Here is a 20,117-nt window from a genome sequence, read left to right on the forward strand (position 1 = left end):
GTGGTATGTATTTGAAATACAATGATCTTATTCTGTCACCCAAAACTAAAAAAGTATGTGACATTCAAGACACATTACTGAGAGGAAGAGGCGGACTGAAAAGTGGCTGTCAGGAATATTATAATAAATAGCGATGATGAAGTCATTAATTGGGCTGCGCACGCTGAGCGTTTGTGATTGGAGCTCGTGTGGAATTTATCAATCGATTACACGCATCTGTGATGGTCGCTGCAGAATTTAAACTGTATCGATCAAGTTGTATACTATGGAGCTCAAAATAGATCCAAACGTGTGCGTCCTGACTGGTGCGGAGTTCCGGACACCTCAGACTCCTTTATTCTCACACAGCTGGAAGTTTATTCTTATATTGGGAGAATAATCGATATTGCTTCAGTATACATTATTAACTGATAATGTTATGTCTTCTGAAAAGTGAGAAAGTTCAAAATCATCCTGAGTGTTTGAAAATATAAATAATTAAAATCTGACATCTGACCTGCATGCAGCACCATGTTATCTAAATGGAAATCATCCATTTCATCGATCAGCAAATAATCAGCAAATATTTTCTCGTTTAAAATTGATTGAATTATTGGCTATATTTGTAAAGCATAATCGATTTGACAGCGTGAAATAGGGTTGTGGGAGGTTATGTGCATGAGATGACTGTGAGGTCTCTAAATTTTTTTTTTTTCTTGGAATATTTTTTGCTTGATGATATATATATATATGTATACAGTAGAGTCCGGCAAGCTTCTAAAATAAGAAATATTTATTTTCAGAGAGGCTTAAAAATTAGTTGTTAATTTGTTTTTATTAATAAAATTGATAACCATGCCTTGACTTATTAAAGTAGTGAGTTTTTTTTAATATGGATGGAAAAAAATCTTGACTTTATTTTATATTTTTGATTGGATATGAGAAAAAAAAAAAGACCCACTTCATCCAGACTAGAGGACTTCTTTGCTTCATTTGCATAATGAACTCCATCTCATCTCTGATTAGAATTAGTGTATGTTTCTTTTGTGTGAGCTGAGCTGAGGGATGGACCTGCGCTGCTGTGTTTAACCTAAAACACGGATTTATAGCCACGGCTCAATTCTTCTCTTTCTTTCTCCTGACAAAATACAACTATTCTTAAATATCCTTCTTTACAATTCAGAGATGAAAACATAGAAGATGGAATAAAATGTGATTATTACAAAGATCTAACGGGAATACGCTGATATCTTGTTTACTGATTTGGATGTAATGGTTGTATACACACACACACACACCGGTACAACACCAGGCCACTGGATGTGATGGATCTGGCTATGAGTGAGATTGTTGGTCGCTTTCAGATCTCCGTGCTCTTAAAATGGCTTCGGTGCATGGGCCAATGACTCATGCAAATGGATGCCACATTAGCATTTCTCCAGATATTTACTTCTCCTCCCAAACGCCACCTCCTAATATCCCTCCGCCAGTGAGGATGGATGCACGAGGGGGGCACCAAAGCCTTCAGCATTGAGGTGTTTGACTGAAACGTCTTCGTCCCTTAATTCGCCCTTTTAGCCAGCTCATAAAAGTGCAGCTCTACTGTCAAGTGGAGCCCTAACTACTCCGGCCTTTGTCTTGTGCTGATTTCAGCTCGACCATTATGTCGTCTTAAAAGCTGCTTGGTGGGTCACAGGGGAGCTCTGTGGCTGCATCGGCTTCTTCTCGGTACCAGATAACAGCCGCTCGCTTGACGACGGCCATGATTTTTCACTGTGTTGTTGTCGTGCCTCTGTTCCTATTCAGTATCGAGCTTTTGGTGGGGGGGGGGAGGGGGATCAACCTTGTCTGACTTCGCCCATCCGTCTATGACCCCCCGCAGTCCCCCCAGGCAGGAGACAGGTTGTGGGGCTGTGGGAGGGCTGATTATAGGCCTGTCCCTCTGGGAGTGGGTGCCATTCTTCCTCTTCCACTCCTTTTTTTATCTGCAGGATCTGAGGTGGAGGGGGGGCGGGAATGCATGGGAAGCAGGGGCTAATCTGCGCTAAACAGGGTCCCAAGCTCGATCAGTGCTAATTACATAGGGTTAGGGTTACAGCCCGAGACCAATGGGGGCTGGGCGCACCCTGAAAGCAGGGGCGGTGATGGACAAAAATACGTAGAATGGCATTGAAAAGCAGTGTTGTGTCTTACAGGCATAATGATAGCAGCCCAAACAGGCAGTCCTTGACCTTGAGGTGTCCACTTGGTTCCAGCTTTAATGTGTGGAGGCTGTTCCCAAGCAGCGGGCAGCAGTAGCACGTCTGTTTGAAGTGGTTCATGCAGGTGGAGGGGGTATAAATGAGGGGTTAATTAAAAGGCAGCGCCGTTGTTCTGAGGGTTTTGGTCCACTTCCCATCGACTCCACATCTGCACCTTCAGCCCCTCAGAAGCTTTTCCTCGAGTGTGCGATTTGGTCTTTTCGGTTAAAGCAGCTGTGGGCTTTAGTGTGTGTGTGTGTGTGTGTGTGTGTGTGTGTGTGTGTGTGTGTGTGTGTGTCTATGCAAATGCATGCAAAATAAAAGTGTGAGAGGCAATGAGACGTTATGATGGATGGATCTCCTGAGCCTCCTGTCTCTTTGTTCATCCCTCGCGGGCCAGAGGGATGAAGGTGGCAGCTCTCCAGCTCTTGCTCAGCCCATCTCTACCTTCTCTCTCTCTCACAGCAGAGACAAATAACCCACTGCTCTATTAGCTCAACAAACACCTCGCCTCAAATGACAAATATGTAGTCACACTGACTTTTTTATTTTTCATTAGCTCAGCTCCTATTAGTCTGCGTCATCCCAGTAAAGACTCCCGTGAGAACGAGAGGAATGTCTCGTACTACCGCTAATGCATTATTTCATATTTATTGTTTCTCATCTTACTGCATTTTATATGTCGCCCCACTGGTGTAAAGTTCTATCCCACTTTTATGCAATAGTCGATGTATGCGCGTGTGTGGCTCTTTTTCACTTTAATGTGCCAGTCAGCCGTTGCTTCCAGGAAACAGGAACAGTGGGACGTGTTATCACTCCAAAACTCTCTTTTTTTAGTCCCGCTGTAGTCACTGTTCTTGATCTCGTTTTATCTTTCCCTGTAGAGATCAGTCCAGGAGGTGATGTGAGTTTAAAGGAGGATTCTATTCATGGAAGCTCTCACAATGTTGTATATCATCAGCCTCTGATGTTCACTGCCTTTCAGGAGTCGTTTTGTGATGAAGTGCTGGTGTTCGCGCGTGAGTCACACCTTCTACTCATAATGCAACCTGTCATGTGGCGGCATATTTAAGGCTATTGTGGAAAAATACGAATATCTGACTCTTCTCTGATGGATTTTTTTTCTGTATGATTGCGTTATGTTAAAGAGGAACTCCGACAATTTTACACACCGAAGTCTGTTTACAGATCTTGGGTAGTACTGCACGAGGAGAGAAAAGTTGTATAAAGGTGCTCTATATGATATCCAGAGCATTAATATAGCAGCAACAACTATTTGCTATGTAAAGATATTGAGAAGTAATGTCTACCTGAGCAGAAAATAAAGTCCCTCTCCCTCTGTGTGTGTTGTAATCAGAGCTTCTCCTTGCTTTTTTGACGTCGCCGGCCCGGCCATGCATGCTTTTAGTGCATGTTTCTGCATGTGAGGGTGCCCCACTGGCTTGCTCACAGCAACCGATGGCGTCGTTGCAGAAGTATTTCCCCCACCCTCCGGTTCCCCCTCAGGTTAACACTGTTAGCTCTGTCAGCACTGTTGCCGTTGTTTTCACTGTTAGCTCTGTTAGCACCGTTTGCTACGAGGCGCCGGCTAGCCGTCGCCATGTTGAGAGCCGTGGGGAGGCAATAGAAATGGTCCCAATCTCACATTTAGCACCGTTAAAGCCTTTTTGTGGCTCCAGAGGGAGCTGCACAAATAAATCTGATACATTTCGTGCAAGTTTGAAAATGAAAGAAATCTGGCGTTAGTAAGTTAGCATTCTAGATATCTGTAGCCCTGTCCTCATTTCAGTTGTGGGTAATGTAGGCGGCAGGTTTTTACAAGTGTGGAATAAAAAAAAGCCAATATCTCTATTTCTGCTGTATCGATTTTGCCCATCGTGAGTCCAACAATGTTACAGGAGTAATGTTAAATTCCGGAGGCGTTTTTTTGTGAGATTAATTTGTACGTTAATATAGTTTTTCCAACTGTTGTTGTTTCCACACAGAACTCAAACAATGTGAAACAGCAACTTTTTTTCCGGATCAAGGTCAATTTTCTGAGCTTCCGCACTGCGAAAAAAGGCATCGACCAATCACGTTGTGCGGAACGGGTTGAGTTGCACCTGTATTTATGAAACAAAAACACGGAGGCTCCGTAGTCTGAACCAAGACGGCAAATTTTATTATTCCTTTCAACCTTGACAAAGGCAACGCAGACCAGATCCACTCTTTCCGTTCTTACCTTTTACGATAAAAGCCCTAGACATAAGAGGAGTATTTTGCATTTTCGTGTTGTTTATTCGTCAAGCCTCCGACGTGTTAAGGCCTTAAGTTGGTGGAGTTCTCTTTTGAATGTGGAATGAAGGCCTTGATCTGATCCCAAAACAGGGACTGACACCAACGCAGACATTTTATGTTCATGTTGTATTCATTCAGTAATTTTTGTGTCTGTGTTTTATCCCTGAAAAAGGGGAATTACCTTGAATGAGTCTCTGGACTTTATCTCTTTACCAAACTCCACTGGCGCTGGCGCAACATCTACGTTCAGCTGGATATATGCAGGAGTATAACACTTCATAAATCATAGTGAAATGCACATTTGTATGTAAATGTGTTTGAGTGTTTAGGGTGGATTTTTGTGCGTGAATTGTATTCAGAAGGGCTCAGAGAGCAGGGTGAGTGGGTGGGCTGTTGCAGTGACAATAATTAGACCTGTCTACACGGACCTGCAGGCGCCTTTCAGACAGGTCAGAGGTCGGCAAAGAGCAGAGGTCACAAGTTAATGGAGTCACCGAAACATTACCTATTCCCTGCTAGTTTACCCTGACCCCTATAGATATTCATGAGATCCTTCTCTTTGTTTTCATACACACTCTTGTATGCTCTCTGTAGTGGAGGCTATTAATATGGAAGTGTGTGATTTGTATTGTGACAGAAACTACACGTGTCTACTTTTGCACATACAGCATTTATATGCACAGATCATATGTGACCCGTTCTGGCCTCGGCAGGGCCCCCCTGTGGGGAAAATGGCCGCATGTGAGTGACAGTTCAAGTCATTTCACTGAAGTGACAGCGTGGGTTTGATTGGCCCGCCTGCTGGAGTGATGGCTCCTGGAAGCTGAGAGCTGCAGGCATATGTGAGGCCCAGCGGGAGCTCTGACAACATGAGAAATGGTCCCGCGCCGCACTCGGCACCAAAACCTCGCCACTTAGCCTCTCATTCCCCGGGTGCTAAGGCTAAAGATAAAGACCTTGAAGGGAAGCAGCAGCATCATTTCCCAGTGTTGCATGTGTGTGCTTTTCTGCAATTGTGCATTCATCTTTTTTTAGCAGGTATGGTAGCTTTCAACTGAAGTGGGCGATTTCTCCTCCACTTCATTCTCTGACCTTGACTTAAATGAGCGAGAGAAGAGTTAAAGGCATTAAGAGCGACAGACTGAAGGATGAGAAGAAGCCATAAAGAAAAGAGAGAGCGGATAAAGAGAGAGAGAGAGAGAGAGCTGGAAACTGAGCGAGGTGGAAATAGAATGGATTGAAACATAAAGGGAATATAACTTGAAAAGGATATCTCCCTCTAATTCTCTCCTGTGGTTCTCAGTTCTCGCTCTGTCTCAAGTGCATTTTAAGTCATCAAACCCGACTGTCTATGTAACCACCCAGCTAGTCTCAAAGCAGGAGGAGGATCAGCAGCTGAGAAAAGTAACAAAGGCCATCGATTTTACAGTCAACTCCAGCCATCAGAACCTGGTGCCCTGACCGCCGATCTGCTATACTCCAGGGTCCAATGCGCATAATAGAGTGCAGCTAGTGTGTAAATGGTCGTAAGTGTAAACAGAAGACTCTGTGATCCAGCTCTAATGGCTGTCTCTGCTCCAGCTCTTTGTTAGCCGTCGGGATGCTGACCCCCGCCTGTACTGCACGCCATCTCAGGAGCGTTAAACAGCCCACTGCTCGCCGAATTAATTACAGTGGCTGGGAATTAATGTCCGATCTTTGTGCTAGACGCACATCCACACATGCAAAATTATATGGGAAATATTGGACACACAATAAAGACTATTTTCATACACACACAAGACAAACTAGATGTGAAGTAAAGAGCTGTTGTACCATCAGAAATTGAAAAAAAAGATTGAAAGTAGGGCTGTCAAAGTTAACACGATAATAACACGTTAACGCAAATTCATTTAAACGCCACTGATTTCTTTAATGCAGCTTGGTTGTAATGGGCTCAGTTTTAAAGCTAGAGTGAAGATACTGGTATATGAAACTAGAAAACCTAAAGAATCCATTGGTACCAACCATGACATACAAGCTTGTCACAAACGAGGATAAATAACGCTTCAAAATGACGCAAAATGGGGTCCTTTGACTTCTGACCTCAAGATATGCGAATGAAAATGGGTTCTATGGGTACCCACGAGTCTCCCCTTTACAGACATGCCCACTTTATGATAATCACATGCAGTTTGGGGCAATTCATAGTCAAGTCAGCACACTGACACACTGACAGCTGTTGTTGCCTGTTGGGCTGCAGTTTGCCATGTTATGATTTGAGCATATATTTATGTTAAATGCAGTACCTGTGAGGGTTTCTGGACAATATTTGTCATTGTTTTGTGTTGTTAATTGATTTCCAGTTATAAATATAAACATAAATTTGCATAAAGCAAGCATATTTGCCCACTCCCATGTTAAGAGTATTAAATACTTGACAGATCTCTTTTTAAGGTACATTTTAATCAGATAAAAAAAAAATTAGATTAATTTGCGATTAATCGTGAATAACTATGGACATTCATGTTATTAATCGCAATTAAATATTTTAATCGATTGACAGCCCTAATTAAAAGTTATCTCTCAAATTGATTAACAGCTCATTTAATAAACAGAATAACACTAACAGAATGTAGATTATTCATGTTTTCTGTTATATGTTTTATCAGTTGTAAACAGCAGTAAAAAAAAAAAAGTCAAGAGGGAAACACAAAATCTCCTATCTCTTAAATAATACATGGGAATAGACTTCACATTTATGTGGTCAAAAATTGAGGGTTGTACGAAATGCATAATTAATTGGGAGAAATGCAATCACAATACATAAATTATAGTGCACATTTTTTGCAGAGACACAAACACACACAAAAAGTAGATCTCAGCTCTGACTTGCCATGCCTTAACAACAAATGAATATACATAAATCAATTGACAAAATGCAATCACCAAAACATATGGTTTGCATTTTCTGTGCACACACAAGATGCAATCTCCAATATAAATAGTAAGCATTTTCTGTACACAAACACACACACACACAGGGAGACATACAAATTGGCAGAGCTCATGCACAGCAGAACACACTTCACCAATTTATGATACACATAAATCAAATGAAAAACAACAAATGCAGAAATTCCACAGGCATTTTTTGTTCACACAGACACACATTTAAATGCAATCAGTGGTATAAGTTTGTAATGGGATTGCGGTGAGTACACACAAACAGAATATGAATATACATAAATGAGTTGAAAAAAAAATCTGTTTGCAAGTACATAAATACAGTGGGTGTTTTTGGGCGCGCAAACATAATTATATATGAAACACGTCGAATATGTACAAGCTTTGTACATAAATACATCTCGAGTCACCTGCTGTTTAGCTCCGCCGTCTCACTTCTCCGTGTTGATATTTTGCACTACAAAGGTGTCGGTGTGTCTGAGTGTGTTGGCTTACGTCTCCGACAGAAATTGGCATTCTGGCTCCTTTTCGCCAATAATGAGCCGTTGTGGAGAGAGAGCCTGACTGGGAATGATCAGCTCTAATGATTTTATGAGAGTCTACATGATTAATGTTGGCACAGCAGTGTGTTTGCGAACAAACCTCTCTCTCTCTCTCTCTCTCTCTCTCTCTCTGCTCTTTATCCCCTCCCACGCCACCCTTCCTCCCCCATCTCAGAGGGAATATCCAGTCTCAGTGTGTGCCGCTTTCTGCCGTTTGCCACATTAGTGTGTGACAATGGCTCTCTTTGAAGTGGGTTATTCTAGCGCGGCTCACGGCCCAGCGCAGCGGAGAAGATGTGCCAGCTCGCTGTGGCAGACAGGGCCAGCTACAAGCACGGGGATAGACAGAAGGTACATAGACGCACATGTGCACGCCAGCGCAGACAAAATACCGGGGTCAACACAATAGCTTTCACACCCACATCCTCTAAATACGCTTTATGTAAGCACTTCCACGGCAGACAAAAGCCACGCACTCCTCCTCTGAGGGCACGCATTTGCCTCAAAGCACAGCACCAAATAAGGGCCATCCTCCCATCACTTCATCAACAATCTACCCATCTATCAAACCGCCCGTCCATCCTCTCTGTATTTTTTCCCATCCTCCTCTGTTCCTTCTGCAGGCCCAGTCCAATCTGAAAGCTTAGTTGAGCTCCGTCTCTCGGCTTATCTCCAAAAGCTGCCTCTTTCATTTGAGTAAATGCCTTCATTCCCAGCTCCTCTATGAGGAAGCTGATAAGGGATGTCTTTTATCCACAGCAGATAGCCCCCCCCCCAGCCCAGTGTGAGTGCTTGTGTGTATTTAAACGCCTGCACAGCATATGCAAAATTATGTGTGAGATTATATTTGTGTGAATATTTTTTAGATATATTTGAGCGACTTTTCTATATGTATAAGAATAGCTGATGATTGTACGGTGTTGCTTCGAGCCATCTCCCCGTGCTGCTGCCTATCATTCAAATGTGACATTTCTATGATTACACATAATCACACAAGACTGCTGCTGCAACCTCGCAGGTGTCTCTAATAGGAAGTGATTGAGCGGGACAAGCTAATCAACGTGGCACCTCACTCTTGTGTGTGTGTGTGTGTGTGTACGTGGTGCATGTATGTGTTCAAGAAGAGGCTATCTAACGAATTGATTGGGGTTTGCAGAGTGGATTTGCTGCCAGGCATGGATGTGTGTGTTTGACTCAGTCTAAGCCGTTGCTGAATGCAGCTTCTGTCCCGCTCTTAACACAATAAATACATCGATTGGCCTTTGATGCCGCAAATGTCACAGCGTCATTGAAGGCGTTTTTCAGAATGAACCTCAGGCCAGAAGTCTGTTCTCGACTATCTTGACTTTTGCATTTTTTAACACCAGCCCGTTCTCATTCCCTCATTCATTTTTTTTTATTCTTTGCAATGGGAGCGTCACGGCAGCAGTGTGACGAGGGATTCTGCGCTGAGTGCTGCATGTTTGGTGTTTTCTTCTGGTCACCATGAGTTGAAAAATTTTCAACTTTGAGTAAAATGCTGGGCTCATCGTTGTCACTTTTTACCCAGCCGTCCAATCGCTATGCAGGGGCAGGACAAATACCACAATGACCAACCGTTATATCCTACATGTAGGCTACAAGTGTTGAACAACAACAGTGGAGGAGAAATTAATACCCATAGACCGGCGGGTGTCCCTACGAGCTTCAGCCTTCCCTTCATCCAGAGCAAGCACTCTACCTTGTGCCAACATTTTTACTTTGTGGATATTCGGTATCATAGCAACCAGACGCAACCAAAATGTCTCAGCTGAAAAAGACGCTGCGCCTCGCTGCCCTTCTCTATTCTGCATTTAACAATCAACAAGTATTAATTATTATCTCTGTTATTTAAAAAGCAACAATATACCTAATAATGGCCTAACAATAAAGCTTATTTGTATAGCACTAAAATCACAATAAAAAATACAGCATATCGCGCTGTTGAGCCAATCATTGTCACCACAGGGGAAATTCCTTCACCGCGACAGCCCTACGCAGCAGGCATTACATTAACTACAATGTAAACACGTCTGCGACAACAGTAAACGCTCCGAGACAGTGCTGTGGCGACGTGTGGCAGAGGAGGTGGATGGGTCCAATAAACAAAAGGCTTTCATCCAGGAGATCGCTGTTTGTGTCCCGGTCGCTATATCCTGACAGTAGTACATGAAACAGGTAACCTGAAAAAAATCATGTGCCTCTGTGTCCTCCGGTGCTCCTAACGGCATCTGCAAGATTTCACAGACCGGAGATAAACAAGCGGTCAGACCTGATCTGAGGTCCGCTGTCCATCTGCTGTCTATGAGAGCCGGCTGCCAATCACTCAGGAACACTGACCAAACGGTCAAACTAGGTAGCGCTGATCAAATATGAATCAATATTCTGTTACGTTAATGCCTATTACTCGCCTCAAATGTTTTCAGAATCATTTTGGAGTGTACTGTTTAGCTGTAAAATGAGAAAGTTTGTTACACAGCTGCCATTGTAAAATCTGTTGAAAGAACGCCAAGTTCCGGTCACATGACCGGAGCACAGCCAATAGGAACGCTCTCTCTCTGAAATGAAATATTCTGCCTACTTAAGCTTTAAGTTTCACTTTCATGTTACAATCAGCTGTTTGTTTGTGTCCCGTGTTCATAACGTCATGCCACATTTTCACTTTACAAACGTAGTTATTTTAAGCCCAACCATATTATATTCTCCTAAACCTAACTAAGTGGTTTTGTTGCCTGAACCTAAGCAGGTGTTTTTGTTTAATTTACAACGTTAAGCATGTGTTTACTGCAATCGAGAAGTGACGCCGAGGGGTCTGATAAAGCTTCTGTATGTGAGAACTTGTTGCTAATACTCTTTCTACTGTATATGTCTTTGTTGCTCACTGTCTTCTTGCTGCTGTCTGTTTCTGACTACAGTCCCAGTGGACACATCCTTCTGTGTCTTGGACGTTGTGTTATGGAAGCACAGAGCTGTTCAGCAGGTGGTAGTAAGGGTGTTACACTGCAGTGAAAATCTCTCTTCCTGTAGTAGTTTGGGCCCCTGCTGTCTTTTAGCCTCAGTGGAAGACACAGCTTGTCTTCTCAGATCTGCATTTTCCAACATCGCCCTGCCTGTTTGGAGCTCCTGCCCTCCCCTCAAGCATAAGCACACTGCAGTCTGCTTCTCTCGAGGGACATATGAATAAAATTTGTAAAGCTATTGGAGCCGGCGCAACAAAAATACTCCTCATTGCTCCCCGCGGAGCCCCAGCCTCATTGACTGGGGTTTGTTTGCTGGAGGCCAACGATCGCACTCAGGCGGATCGTAGCGGAGTAGCGAGCGCATGCGTCGATGAAAATGATGCATTAGCAGCTCTGCATCTATTAAAGCCGCTTGCTGTGGTTGAAGCCACACACCACTTTGAAGGGATTTATCAAGCCGCTTACCAAAGAGAGGTGATTGAATTCATTTGCTTACTAATGAGGAGGAATTGTACACTTCCCCCAGCTACACTTCCACCTGTTAAAGCCATTTGCTCATTACTGCAATCAAATCCGACATTTGTTCTGTGTTACAATCAAACCTTTTTGTCAGCTCGTCAGCCGCCTTTGTGCCTTTTTGGTACTTAAACTCATTTCATATGTGCTGGTTTTTGTTGGCTTGAGGGTGGGAGCTTCCTCCTGGGGCTGATTGAGTAGCGGAATTTGTGTCTGCAAATGTGTCTGTATCATCTCAAGTTTTTGGGTCAACGCTTTTACTAATTTATGTTCAGTCCAGTTACCTGGAAACAAGGCAGAATCTTTAAAACCATACTACTAAGCTGTGGCATGTTGTTCCAAAGAAAGTGTGAACTCATTTGCAAAGAATTAACTCATGTCAGGCTCATATTTTTCAACTCCAAGACAGTTTAAATCATTTGTTGAGGTGTGTTTTTTTTTCTTTTCTGTGATCCTATAAAACACTCAAGTGTAATCAAATCCAATCAAATAACTGTGTCGGCTCTCGTTCTCTCAGTCAATCAGCAAAATTGATTTTATTAGAGGTAATTGTTCCCTGTTTGATGTTCATGATGTCTTGATTAGTCCTATTCTCTGGAGTGTTGTTGCTCTCCTGCTGTTGTTCAGGCCAGATTAACGTAAATCCTCTTTGTCTCAGCAGACAGACGCAGACAGACTGGAGTGGGTTAGCTGAAGCCCGCTCCGTCAGACGGGGTTACCGTCTCTTAGCCAAAGGTCAACAGAGCTCTAGTTACACCAGAGTAATGTCATTAACTGTATAGACAGGACTCCCTTGGATGCTGTCTTATAAATATGGGATTAACATCCGCGATGTTTGGACTGATGTAACCGTTTGGTAAGATCTTGCCTACTCCACTATGGCAGCTACCATCCCCAGCTGAATGTTATATCTGGAACGCACATTTTATGATGTTTTTTTAATACACATTTATTAAGAATTAAACGAATTATAGTCGAATAAACAGGCATGATCAAAGGTGCAGTATGTTGTAACCGATCTGATCTAAATCTACAGCAGTGGTTTTATTAGAAACATTTTTCACGATATAAATTAAAAAAGAAAATTAAGTTTACACCACAAACATAACAATGATGATTTAATTTATAATTGAATTTCTCCTGTCATGAAAAAGGAACCAAGACAAATAATATTAAATTATAAAGTGGCTGAGGAAAGTCAGTAATTAATCACTACTAACACATTAGATGAACAATAGATTAAATGATGCCTATAAAAAGGTGCCGTACTTATAAAAATGACCGAAGGTATAGTTTTCAATACTGAAGAAAAGTCCCATTAACTTATAAATAATATTTTTATGTCATAATGGATACTGAGCTAACCAAAATGACAGAAATCACAAGTAACAGTAATATTCATAAAATGTTATAATTAATAATTAAATACAGATAAATTAAAATAAATAAATAAATACAGCAATCTGTAGTCGCATTAACTTCCACACTGTAAAACATTTTAAGCTGGTTCAACTTCAAAACGTAAGTTACTCTGCTGCCTTAAAAAAGATGTGTTCAAGGTCATAAGAAAATGAGTTACGTTCACTAACCTTGAGCTAACAACTTCAATAATATAAGAACAGTGCATGCTGGGAAATCTGTTACTATGCTAATTATGTTTCTTTAGAGACTTAATTAACTGAATATAGTACATTCACTAAGCTTATCATTTCAAAATCAAAACACGTCAAATAACTAACACATTTACATTAAGATAATCACAAAAGATTAGTTGATTCCACTAAATTCCTGTCTGATGTTTTACAGTGTGCTGTTTCAAAAATAAACAATTATCAGTCTGCTGCCTTCAAGTGACCCCTTATAAACAGAGAGTTTAATAGGCAGTGTTGCACAGTGAAGCGGTGATGTTACAGCGCCACATTAAAATCAGGTTCCAGACGATTTAAATCCATATGAGAGGAAGAGTTTCTTTCAGCAGACGAAACTGTGATGCCGTTACGAGTGGTGGAAACATGAGATATATGCAGTTCCAACAGACTGTCTATTAAATCAAGATTTCACATGATGAGGGCTTAATCTAGTCTGTGTGCACTTTACAGCGCTGCCCGCTTTGTGGTGGGTGTTCGTCCATCCCAAATGACCTCAGAGCTTATTTTCAGTCTTTTCATTGGATCATCTCCACTGTGCTCCCCCGCGATAAGTAGTAATGCTTTGACGCTTGAGGACACTTCAGCAACTTTCAATCGAGATTAATCTGTCTTTGAGATCTGCCAAGGTCTCTGTGGATGCACAGCTGAGAGAAGGAGAGAAGGCGGTTATAGAGATGGGCCATTTGTAGCTGCTGTCTCGGAGATGTGGTTCCATTCCCGCTCTGCAACCAGAGGGGACAGCTCACTATATCATTCAGCCGTTTGTTATTTTTGTCTGAAGCAGGAGTTGGCCGAAGGGGAGAAATGTCTGTCTCTTTCCCCAGTTGCCTGAAGGTGAAACCCATGCATCATACGGAGAGCGTGTGCGCCTGTTTGCCTTTGCATGCATTCTTGTGTGTGTGTGTTCATGCAGATGTCCACATCAATATGTGTGAATAAATGGGAGGCTTATTCGGGAGCTATCAGGTGTCAGAGACTATTGTTCAGGCTGAGTGAACCAGATTGAATTCCTGTGATTCAGTTTGGTATTTCTTTGGTGTTAAACTAAACAAACCAGACGGGGGTTGCCTGTGTTTTTTGACAACATCCGCTTATTTCCAGGCTCTACCCTCTTTGTCTATCCATCTCCGGTGCTCCTCTTCTTTTCTTATCTGCCATACCTCTCTGATATTACATCTCATACCAGTGATGGATGAAGTACCAGAAAGCCACAAGTACAGATATCTAACCAGAAAATGACTTTAGTAGAAGTTAAAGTCACTTATTAGAATATTACTTCTTAAGTATCAAAAGTCATTTTCTGATATTAAATGTACTTACGGTAAGTATTGAAAGTAAAAGTACAAGTAAATGCTGTTGATAAAAAAGCAAGCATCTCAGAATTTTGAGATTCATGAAGTTTATTCCTCTTAACATGAACACCACCTTAAAAATGGAGGCTACATTACACTTACAACTTAAAGGATTTAAAGAACAAAATCCAGTTTTTCCTTCTCTCATAGTTGCTAGTAGTATGATCTGACATGCAGCCTACCTGGACTTGAGCGGATATCGAAACTTAACTACAGCTTTGAGAGCACTTGCAAGCTAGGACCACTGATTCGCCAAACCTGCTTGCTTACAACCAGTAATGAAGATGCTTAGGGGAAATGTATCGTAGCAAAAGTACACTTTTTATTTAGGAAATGTAGTGGAGTGAAATTGAAAGTTGACAAAAATATTAGTATAATTCGTTTTAACGCCACTAATTTCTTTAACACATTAACGCAATCGATCTTTCAGAGTTTGTAGCGGGCTCAGTCTTAAAGCTAGAGTTCAGATACTGGCATCATATGAAACTAGAGAAACCTAAAGAATCAATTGATACCAACCATGTCATACTACCTTGTCATGAAGGAGGTTAAATAACACTCCAAACTTCCGCTAAATTTTGGTGAGGAAAAGCTGGCATGGCCATTTTCAAAGGGGTCCCTTGACCTCTGACCTCAAGATATGTGAATGAAAATGAGTTCTGTGGATACCCACAAGTCATAGTCAAGTCGCACACTGACAGCTGTTGTTGCCTGTTGGGCTTGAATTTGCCATGTTAGGATTTGAGCATATTTGTTATGCTAAATGCAGTACCTGTGAGGGTTTCTGGACAATATTTGCCCTTGTTTTGTGTTGTTAATTGATTTCCAATAATAAATATATACGTACATTTGCATAAAGCAGCATATTTGTCCACTCCCATGTTGATAAGAGTATTAAATACTTTGCAAAAATAAGGTACATTTTGAACAGATAAAAAATTTGTGATTAATTTGCGATTAATCACGATTAAATATATTAATCGATTGACAACCCTAAAAAAATATTTAAAACATTTGGGTACAGTACAGATCCTCCCAAAAAAATACTTAATTTATTGTAACAAAGTATTATTACTTTGTAACATTACACCACTGTCTTATAGTGATATTAAAGTTTTCATGGAGCTGAGTTAGTGTTTGGCTTCTTGGTCCTCTCCGGGTGATTATGGGCTCTGTGTGGGAGATCCGCTTGCAATTCCCAGTGCTCCCCAGTGAATCGCAGTGAACCGTGTTTCTGCTGTTTCTGCGGCAGTTATTAAAAGCCAGGGGAAAGGTTACAGTAAATGCCACTCAGCTGATGTGCAGCTCAGGCTTGGCAGACCTCCACAACCCTCCAGCCATCCTGTTTCACTCTAACATTTTGGGGAAATTCACCGTACTTGCTTTTTCCCCCCAGCTACCTACACCTCCAAAATTGGCATCCTTACTCTCACTTCAACAAACCTTCCATGCAGCCGTACCTAAAAGTCTGCCACATAACTGAAATTAAAAGCGTGAAAAGCAAAAGCAGCCTCAAACCTTGCCGAGCCCCTGAGTCTGACAAATTGGCAGTTTCCTCTGAGTCCTCCGCCTCCTCTTCCTCCTCGTCTTCAGTACTGTCCCTCCGAGGCTTCCTCCCCCCTACTCTGCTTCCCTTGTCACCGCTTCTCCCAGACACCCTGGGCACTCATCACAGAGGTCACGCACCTGTCGCCTGCTGTAAACAGGAAATGAATAATTCAGGAGCCGGCGAGCTGGTTGACTGCAACAGCTGATGGTCTCTCCGTGACGAGCAAAGATTTATCCCAAGGATTCGCATTATAATCCTCAGCTGGAATCACACTAATGAGAAACGCTCTCCAGAGAGTCTGAGGACCCACTCGGAGCCGGACCGCATGTCCTTGACCTCCGTGGGTGATGAAGTTAGTTTGAAATGGCAGCCTGTAGTAGTACGAGGAACTTCTGCCACACACACTTTTTAGATTTGTAGAAGGATTGTGCTGATACGGTAGGACCACATGTACTCTTTACTGTTAATGGAAGAGCATCTCTCTTGACCTTTGGAATTTCCTCCTTTGGAATTTCCTCTCCTCTCCTCTCCTCTCCTCTCCTCTCCTCTCCTCTCCTCTCCTCTCCTCTCCTCTCCTCTCCTCTCCTCTCCTCTGCTCTCCTCTCCTCTCCTCTCCTCTCCTCTCCTCTCCTCTCCTCTCCTCTCCTCTCCTCTCCTCTCCTCTCCTCTCCCCTTTCCTTTCCTTTCCTTTTCTCTCTTCTCTTCTCCTCTCCTATTGTTTCCCATCCTCCTCTCCTCTCCTCTCCTCTTGTTTCGCATCCTCCTCTACTCTCTTCTCCTCTTTTCTCTTCTCCTCTTTTCTCTTCTCCTCTCCTCTCCTCTCCTCTCCTCTTGTTTCCCATCCTCCTCTCCTATCCTCTTGTTTCCCATCCTCCCCTCCCCTCCTCTCCCCTCCTCCCTAAGGTAGCAGCCCGCAGAGGGAGCTGACTTATAACAGAAAGCCAGTTATGTTTGAGAGAAATACCCAAGTAGCAGGTTGAGAGGCAGCGAGATGCCAGTTGGGGCTGCCGGGTAGCTGGAGTGATTGCTTTTCACTTCTTATCGCCACACCAGCAGGTGTCTAAGACGCGCTGTACTGCGGCACTCTGAGGGGATTCACAATTATAACACCCTGGCCACCAGCTCGCATGCCACACCACACACACACACACACAACTCCCATCACCGCCTCCACCTCCACCCATCCATCTCTCTGAGCTTCTTCTCTTACTCTCTTCACATTGGGTGAAATCCTGCTTATTTAGGAATCTTGTTATGGCCTCACTCCTCCAAACACCTGCACAGGCTCTGATAAGAATTCTTATCTGCTCAGCCCCACGTCTCTTCTCTGCACCCAGGCCGGGCAGGAGGGCCCTACAGCTGGAGTTGAGAGTATATAACGCCACCATGGGTGGTCACATATTGTGTCTGGTGCGTCATGTTGGAAAAAGCTTTGGAAGCTCGAGGAAGAAGGCAGCTGTGGAGCGACGTGTTAAATCATCTGCTGTGGTGAAGTTTTCCTATTTAAAGACTCTGGTGTGCTGCCTGCAGTACAATGTCTCATATGCAGAATCACCCCTTTATGCCGTTCTCCCATCTTTGTAATTACACATGAGGAATGAGAGGAGACATCTGCATGCCAGCACTCTGAGGAGAGGAGGAAGGAGATAACAAAGGGCAGAGCAGCTTCTCACAAAGACTTTCCAATTTGCAGCTTGCAGCTGTTTCTCTTCAGAGAGCTTGTCGAACGGCTCCGTCCTCATCTCAGCCTGAAAGTGGCTCACAATCCAAACGCTGATTTCCTAGCCGACGCTGATTGGAGGCCAACGCTTGGCAAACGATTTCCTCCTTTTGTAAAGATGTGTTGACTGTGTCTGAGCCTGACTCTTCTTCTCCATTAACAGGTGCACAGGCGTGGCTATGATAAGAGACTGATCATTTAGAGATGACAGCTGTACTCACACACACATCACCTCCTGTGGGTCTTTCTGCATCCGTCTTCATTGCCACTATGTTGACTCAAGTGTTGGAAACTGTGCACACGTGACTGTGTACAAACATTGAGCAGTTTGTGCATTGTGTTTCCTGACATTTCCCCACCGTTGTTTTCCCCCTTTGTGCATATGCTGCACAGGATTGAAAAACCAAATGAGCCTAATGGATCCACAAGGCATGGCACCGCGACCCGTAAATTAAGTCCCACAGATGTGCTTCTGTAGATTAATCTTCACGCTCCTGAGCAATTATTCTGGCAGTGACGCTGAGGCATGAGGCTGATTTGAAACAATTACAGCCCGGGTTGGGCAAAATTAGCCCGTTTATTTCACAAAGGCCGCTGCTGATTGAGAGCGAGGGCATTTTAAAGAGCAACCAAGGGGTAATTGTTTTTTTGCATCGTTCTTCAGCCAACCTTTTAACCTGAGCACAGACGCTGAAGGGTTAAATTCTTTCAGTTAAATTGTTTTACTTTCAGTCAACAGAGATATTAGTCATTAGTTGTAGTTTGTAAGCATATGTGGCTAATTAAAATTCTCTTTGATTTATCTTTGAATTGCTACTGTTTGTTTTCCTTGGTGTTATCTGCGTTATAGAATTAACTAATTTATGCATTACCACTGTGCTAACCTTCACAGCTGGAGGACTTTTATCACCACAGTCGTATTTCTATGCCATAACTGCGTTTCTTTTCCTCAAATAAAATAAGAGCTGTCTCCCACTCCCTTGCTATGTGTTAAAAGGTAGAAAAGAAATACTTGGCCCTACAGCGAGGACTTAAAAAGAACAGGAAAGCTTTGCCTTTTTTTTTATAGCCAGTACACATTTCCATTAAGAGTTTTAATTGGCCGTAGACACATGCCTGAAAGCGGAATTCAAATTGGCTGTGTTATAAGAAACGTCTAAAACAAAGAACCCTGGAAAGAGGGAATGAGTGAGGAAAGCGACATTTTTGTGAAAAACAAATTCAGGTGGAATTGGAGGAGATGATCAGCAGGCCATTTGATGGCAAGAAAGAAAAAAAAAATCAGCTCTAGAAGGCAATTTACTGGCTCGCTGCAAACACAACGTGCTTAGCAGGAGCTCTTTTGCATAACAATGAATGTAATAACACACAAGTAATGTACAGTGCAATGCTCTCTGCAAGCAGTTTGCTAGTGTCGTTTATATAAATAAAGGGAATGCTCTCGCCGGCGAATCTCAGAATACTTGCAGATAAATGAATCATTAATTGTAGAGAGCTTTTCTCCCGTGTGTGTGTGTGTGTGTTGTGATACACGATACAAAGAAATCCAGGAGAGGATAGTTCCACTGTGTTCAGCTACAACTTCATTTCCGTGTCACATTCGTCACAGCCTCGTAGCCTCCCTCATGTCTGTGCGAGTGTTTTCATCTCTTGCTCCTCTCAACTCATCAGCGGAGGAGTTAAAATTAGAAAGCAACCTCTGTCTTGTGCTTATTTTCTCCTGTTCACCACTTCCCCCGTCTCTCAGAGATCCAACCAGCCCGGCTCGCCCACCATATCTAATCAGTTTCTAATGACTTGTCACAGTTGGCATGACGGCTGTGTGACGCTTCGTTGACCAGCCTGATATTTATTCATGTAAAAAACGATGTCGCACTTAATGTCACTTCCACAAATGACTCAATTTGCTGAGGAAATGAACCTCGTCTGAGTTCCTGTCACTCCTGCAGAATTCCTGTAGCCCTGCTGGGTTTTTGCATATGTGTGGGCACCGCTTTGAATTAGTTTATATTTGTTTTTTTCACACTGCAAGATGGTTATGCTAGTTATGATAATGAAAGTGGAGACGATGCCAGCGTCGACAGTCTTCAGACAGATGTTTAAACTGTTTGTCATAGTTTGATCATCTCCCACCTTTTCAACAATGTTATAAAAGTTAGTTTTTACCCAGAGGGGAAGGTCCGACAGCTGTCATTATCTCTGTAATGCAAAGGGAGGAGATTAAGAAAAGTGTGGGTGACTTATTAAAGCTGCTCCCCCTAAGGCTTGAAAGCAAATAAAAATGTATTTTCCGGTTTTCTTTCTTTGCTGTTTATCGTCGCGTTGAAGTTCTGCATGCAGCTGCTGCTTCTGCAGAGCGATGGCTGGCC

At 42.7% G+C, this 20,117-nt stretch overlaps 1 protein-coding gene across 8 annotated transcripts in view; it reads left to right on the top strand.

Moving 5' to 3' along the window:
- The window catches only part of znf385c (zinc finger protein 385C), a 176,648-nt gene that overhangs the window by 117,076 nt on the left and 39,455 nt on the right, over window positions 1-20,117 (top strand). The gene's annotated exons all lie outside the window — the stretch shown is intronic.

The sequence above is a fragment of the Sebastes fasciatus genome, chromosome 13 (genome assembly GCF_043250625.1).
Source record: "Sebastes fasciatus isolate fSebFas1 chromosome 13, fSebFas1.pri, whole genome shotgun sequence".
Lineage (NCBI taxonomy): Eukaryota > Metazoa > Chordata > Actinopteri > Perciformes > Sebastidae > Sebastes > Sebastes fasciatus.